The sequence below is a fragment of the Strix uralensis genome, chromosome 7 (genome assembly GCF_047716275.1).
Source record: "Strix uralensis isolate ZFMK-TIS-50842 chromosome 7, bStrUra1, whole genome shotgun sequence".
Classification (NCBI taxonomy): domain Eukaryota; kingdom Metazoa; phylum Chordata; class Aves; order Strigiformes; family Strigidae; genus Strix; species Strix uralensis.
This window is the reverse complement of record NC_133978.1, coordinates 24,374,044-24,380,617: the sequence shown is the minus strand read 5'-3', so window position 1 is coordinate 24,380,617 and position 6,574 is coordinate 24,374,044. Positions and strand designations below refer to the sequence as shown.

The following is a 6,574-nucleotide window of genomic DNA, read 5'->3' as shown; positions in this document are numbered from 1 at the left end:
CGCGCGCGGCGATGGCGCTGGCCCGGCTCCCGCTGCGGGGGGCGGCGCCGTTACTCAGCGGCGCGGGGTCGGGGCGACGCCGCCCGTTTGCGGGAGGTAGGAGGACGGTCTTGGGCCGGTCACCCCAGCTGGCGGCTGCCCAGCGTGGGGGAGGGCGGGCGGGTGGCCCACGGCGGGACGGGACCCGGGGTGCGCTTTCGGGCTTCGGGGATCCCCTGCGCGGGAGTCACGCGCGCGCCGCGCGGGGGCAGGCAGCCGGGTGTGCAGCTGAGGGGCAGTGCCGCCCGCGGGGTCACCGCCAAGCTGGTACGACGTGGAGTCGCCCAAACGCCGCCCGGAGCGGACCGCGCGTCCCCCCGAGGCGCCGGCCGCCGCGGTGCCGCTGCGGGGGACGCACCCGTCACGGGGCCGGGCGGGCGCCTCGCCTGCGGGGGGGGGGAGAGGGGGGCTGCAAAGCCACCGCGCCCCCTCGCCGCGGTGCCTGTGCGGGCGCGGAGCCGCCGCGGCGCAGGACGAGGAGGAGCCGCCGCCGGCGGGCTCGCCCAGCTCCCGCGCGGGGGCTGCGCTTGGCGACCCGGCCCGGCCCGGGGGCAGCCGCCCGGCGGGAGTATTCCCCCCCGCCCCCCGGCTTCGAGGAGAGGCGGTCCCGGGGGAACCCGCCCCGGCCGCCCCGCGCCCTCGCTCCGCGGCTGAGTCAGCCGGCGGCGCTGCCCCCGCGGCACCGCCTCCCTCCTTCCCTCCCTGCCCCGGCCCGGCCCGGCGGGGCGGTGCGCGCCCGCCCGCAGCCCCCGCCCCCGGCCCGCCGGGGTAGGCGCCTGGTTCGCTCCGCCGCCCCGGGCAGCGGCGGCCGTGGAGCGCTGGCGAGGCGGGGGCGGCCCCGTCCTGCGGACCGCTCCGCTGCTGAGGCCCCGCCGCAGCTGCAGTCACCGGCCGGCCCGAGGAGGAGGAAGATGCCGGCGGGACGCTGAAAGGTGCGTCCCCTGCTCACTCGCGCCCGCTTTCCCGGGCTCCGTTCCCGGCTCTCGAGCGAGGCAGGCGCTTCCCCCGGGGGCTTCCTGGGGCAGGGCCCCGGCCCCCCCGGCCCCGGCGGGGGGCTGCCCGCTGCGGCCGTGCGCGGCGGCGGGCCGGGGCTCCGCTTTCGGCCATGTTCCGCAGCCCCGGGCCGCCGGCGGCCGGACCCGGTGTTCCCCGGCGGCCTGCGCCCCCCTGCGCCCTCCCCACCTGCCCTGTGCTTCGGGGCTCCCCCTCTTCCCCCGGGAGGGTTCAAGAAAATCCCAACTGCAAAAGCATATTGGGGTGGGTTGCCCATATCCCACATTGTTATACATTCATCCCTCGCTTTCCCTGTTCTCTTTTTTTTTTTTTTTACCCATTGTGATTGTACAAATAGTTGTTACTGTTTTACATTAAAGCCTGGCTGATTGTAATCCACCAAGAGCAGTGCAGCTCGTGGGAGATCTGGCGTCAGAAGGAGCCTCTGGTGTGAGTGGCAGGGGCCATGTCGTCTCTGTCGCCCACTCGGTGGGTCTCCGTGAGCCCCTCTTCGCGGGCACTGCAGGCCCTGGTGCCCAGGCACGAAGGGTGCATGAATTCCTTCCAGCTCCAGACTTCTCTTTGGCCTGCTTGGTGAAGTGTGGTTGAGTTACAAAGACTCTAAGTCTGCAAACACTTACAGAAGTAACTTCACTGAAGTGTTTGTAGGATCAGGACCAAAGTGGCCAGTCGTGATGCTTATCAGTTCTGCTGCACGCTCTTGGGATGCCACCAGCACAGGTGATACGGGGAAGAGCCTATACAGGTGGCTGCCAACTAGGCTCCTGATAAAGGAAGTGTAAGAGCTGGGTGGAGTGGTAGAGAAATCCTTAAAAGATCAGCTGTACTTCAAAGGAATAGTCAAACATTTCATGTTTCACAGTAAGGTGCTTGTGTGAGGAGCGGAATTGGGCTTGCTGTTGTATGTATATGACAAAAGTTTGCTAAATATGTCAATCCTGTACATTTTATATATTTATATATTTGAAAGGGGAGAACCTTCCAATTATGAAAAAAAACATTTACCAATTGCTGCAAAGCAGTGACCATTATGCAGTTTAAGAAGTCACTTAAGAAGTGTTTCCAACTGCAGATAATCTTCTTTGATCTGTGGTATCTCATCCTGTGAAAAGTCAATGGCAAACAACCTATGTTTGTGATTGTTACAAAAACAAAATGTAAAACACCTAAACAAACTTGGGAGCAATGAAACAAACAAGGCGACGCCAGAAACAGAGGCAAAGTTCTGTGTATTAGGAAATGTTTCAGAGAGAAATGCCCAAGTCATCAAAGAGCATGCCCAGCCTGTGCATAAATTCACAAAGGATTAATGAAATCTTTCTTAGTCATCTAAATAGAATTTATTCATGATCTGCCATATTGAGGTGTTAATCTAGTATACTGTAATGAGTTCATTCATATTTTCACACATGGTAAGAAGTTTGTTATTAAGACCTTGTGACTGCAGACCAGACTGGAGTTCCTGCCCTCTCAATTCACATTAATTTAATGTATGCATCTTAACCAATAGAAGTGTGGTGTTCAAGCCAGTGTTCCAACAATTTCATAAGGGAAAAAAAAAAACCAAAGTAAAACTTCGAGTTCAAGAAACATGAAAGCTCTACTGCAGAATAAAAAATTTCTCAAAACTATTTACTGGAAATCATAGAACAAGTTCATGAAAGAGATGATAAGATAATTTGAGGTTTGGGAGATTTGTAAAATGAGAAAAAGAAATTCTCTAGGTTATCCAGAAGAATGTTGTGAAACGATTTGAGCACTATTTGTAAGTACCCATGTAAGAGAGTATTTCTTGTATCAAAGGGCTGTTCTATGTAAGAGAAATATGAATATTAAGATCCAGTGACTAGAACCTGCACTGAAATCCAGTATAGAAGCAAGGCACATGATGAAAAGTGACGGTTGTAACTGTTCGTGAAAAGTTGTGGTAAATTTATAATGGTTGGAAACATTTAGCTCAAGTTAGCAGCTCTTCTTTCTTGAAGAAGAACAGCTGTAATTTAGCAATAGTTCTTGGATTTGAAACAAGAATTAGTTAAAGGAAGACTTGAGTTACAAAGGAGGCAAACCCCAATCTATTATTTCATCAGAAGTCCATGATTTGCATAGGGATTTTTCATTAAACATTAAGATTAAGTTTTTTTTTAGTGATTCATTTAGTTTTAGTTTACCTGCATATTTACAAAAATATTTCTTGAAGATTTTCTTCTTTTAAAACACTAAAGATCACACTTTGGAACAAGGGTTGTTTTGTTTTCTCTTTGTAGAGCACCTACCGCAAAATGGATATTGGCTCATGACTAAACTTTATAAATGACAATGGTAGTGTTATTAGCAATAACTCACATAGTTTTTGTTTTATATACTTTTTGAAAATAGTGGTAAATGAAACATTGGAACGAATCATGCAGCTCTAGCGTGGACAGACTTATTCTCACGCCTGTTCACAATGCAGCCATTGATGGTTTCATTTGAGTAATGGTATCATTTGATTATGCACACAGCAGCTTAACGGCTGTCTATACCTTTAGTATGCAGTCTGATTAATTTTTAAATAATACTTTTCATCGTGGCTCTGTTTTAGAAAACTATTAGCATGCTAACCTGAAATCCGTGGTTTTCCTTAGGCTCAAGAAGGGACAGAATTAACCTACTTATTCTCATTTAGAGGAGAGTTGTTGCACGTGTACTTCAGGGCCTAAATGATTGAGTACATATTATATGAGAGTAGTTCAGCTTACTCTGCATAGTGTTTTATTTGTCTTGGCAAATATATACGTATATCTGCTTGTGGGTGGGGTTTCCACAGTCATGGTTCTGCCAGATATTGGTCATATTTCACTGTCTTTTTTTTTTTTTAAGTGGTGAAGTGGTGACAATTTTTCTTTGCATTTCCTGTATTGGGAACTCTCTAATCTTTTTCTTCTGTTTTTGAGGCACAGAATTTTGATCTTACTTGAAAAAATGTAGTTAATTTGTAAATATGTCACTATGGGATCAAAGTCTGGTCCTTGGTGGTTTCATATAGTCTGTCATGGTGACATGTCTTTGCAAGACTTTACTGTCACTGATTTAAAACTGTCACTTCTTAACTGCCCAGTCATTCATAAATAATCTAACACATCAAAAAAAAGCTATGTGTGCCATCAGTTACCGAAAACTGGTAAACTACAAGAGCTAGAAGGAATGAGCTCAACTGTTCACCAGAATTATCCTTCTTCCAGAGCCCACTGTATTTCTCCAGTCTATCTAGTGCCAGTGATGGTGCTGCAGGTAATAATACCAGCTCTTTCAATGAATGATTTAAAGTAGCAGGGACACCCACCTTGTGGAATGCGTGGCATGCCCCAGGGAGCTGCCTTCTGTGTTCTTTACATCTGAAACTCTTATGTACTCCAGCATAACTTTTGACTATGGAGACAGTGGAGGCTTGAGTCTTGTACAAGGAAGTGTATTCTGTAGGCCAGTATATTTACTGTAATATTTTACTCATGGTAGTCTGAGGCATATCATAATAGTTTAAATAGGCTGTCAACTCTGGGATACTTTTAATTCTACATTGCTATCAGTAAGTAATATTTAATAATTTGCTATGACATTGTTAGTGGAGCCGCCTCATTAAATAAAATTAAATATATTATTGCAATTTTCAATTGTTGTAACATTTAATAAGTAATTTAAAAATTAAATACTCAGGTATTTTCAGTATACTTTGTTACTCATTTGAATGTTTTAAATGAGACACAGAAAGTGGAAACATTGATTGCAAATTCAAAGTTACCATTTGAAAACATTTATTTTTGGGGTAATGGTTTTATTCTATTAGTATGCACAAGTGCTGCATAACTTGCATCTAATAATAGTGTGTTTTCTTAAACAGATGACTCTCCAGTTGCATTGACCTTGCCTTGTGTAGTAGGACCTTGCTGTCTGCTGTTTCAGACAATGCTCTGATGTGAGACCTCTCCTCCCACAGTATTTTTCTCTGTCTGTGCTACAGCATACAGCAAGAATGCTGCTGCAGTGATCTCTGGTATTTGAGGTTTTTGTTACACTGCATCTTCTTTCTAACATTTTCATAATGCATTCCTTTACTCCAAGTACAAAACTCTGTTGCTTGGATTAGGTTAATTTATTTCTGTAGCGGTGCAAAGATCTTTCAGCAGTATTTGGGGGAACCCAAGCTGGTTTCCCTTTGGAATTTAGCAAGATAAAAAGGGGTCATGTAGCAGAGTAGCTACTGCTTTGTGCACTACCAGCACTTCACGTTAAAGAACAACCTGTAGACTTCCTATTGAGAAACTTTCTTGATGTGAATGCCTCCTTTTTAATTCCTTTAGGGTTGCTACGGTTGCTTTGGATTACAGCTATGTACCAAATTGCAAGGGAAAAAGAAAACCCAGTGTTTTAATATTCAGGCTGAATTGCCTTCTGAAGACATCATTCTGCTTCTGGTGTAATTTTAGGTAATTTTCATACTCTGATATTTTTTTAAAGATGTATTTTCAACCAGTTATTGTTCAGTTCAGACAAATACGTTAAAATACATTTATAATCAGATTGTTTCATTGGTGGGCAGAGATTGGTTAGTATTTTTCTAACTTTTACTAGAAAAATTCACACTTTCCATGACTTTCAAATGTATCAAATGTTCTGTGAGCATATGAATTGTTTCTACTGAAAGCTGTGGGAAAATAATCTAATTGCAGGTATTTCTTGTGAAAGTTTCAAGTTTCTGCCCACTCTCTGCACCTGTTTTAATTCACCAGGCTTATGGGAAGCAGTAAAACTAGAAGAGTATCTATCCAATGCTGCAACCCCCTAGATTTCTGACTGCAGGAGAGACTGACAAATAGGCTGCCTCCATGTTTGTTCTGTAATTCACATTTGCTCTTTAGCTATGCTGTGGGCTGCTTTTCTGTAACATCTTGAGAGGCAAAAGTGTCAGAGTAACAGGTAGATAATGCTTCTTGAAGTCTTTTGTATTGTGGTACATCTGCATTACTGCAGTACTGCTTTTTTTAGATGAAAAATATTTCTTAAATGTGGTTCTTTTAGAGCCCTTGAAATTTTTCTGTGTAGCTGTTACTTTTGTGAATAGTCTTGTTTGCATTTTCTCCCCAAAGAACAAGGTGGACATACAAAAAGGGCGGAATCTTGCATAATTAACTTTGTTTTGTTGTGATTGCACCTTTTTTGTTTGCTTTTGCTTTTCTTAATGGTGAATTTATGGAAGAGACAACAAAAATAGAAAAAATAAAATCAAGCAGTTGGACAGCTGCTTATGTTGGGAATATTTTAACCTTAATAACCACTTGAAATGTTGCTGCTGTTAGTGGTTTGAATATACATCTGCTCTTATTCTGTTCTTTAATTCAGCGAAGTATAAACAAGAAGTTCCACTTCAGTGGTGGTGTTCACTCAGTAGACAGAAAAATGAAATATGGAGAAACTTAATATAAAAATGGATGGTTTCATATGTGTCACTAACTACAACCTCCATGGCAATCCTATTTAGAAG

The 6,574-nt window shown here is 45.5% G+C and overlaps 1 protein-coding gene across 4 annotated transcripts in view; it reads left to right on the top strand.

Moving 5' to 3' along the window:
• Positions 1 to 847: 847 nt before the first annotated feature.
• PLCE1 (phospholipase C epsilon 1) overlaps positions 848 to 6,574 on the top strand; it is a 161,513-nt gene continuing 155,786 nt past the window's right edge. For all 4 annotated transcript variants that reach the window (XM_074874931.1, XM_074874930.1, XM_074874929.1 and 1 more), the window contains exon 1: positions 848 to 971. The gene's annotated coding sequence lies outside the window, so the exon portion shown is untranslated. The remainder of the gene's footprint in view (positions 972 to 6,574) is intronic.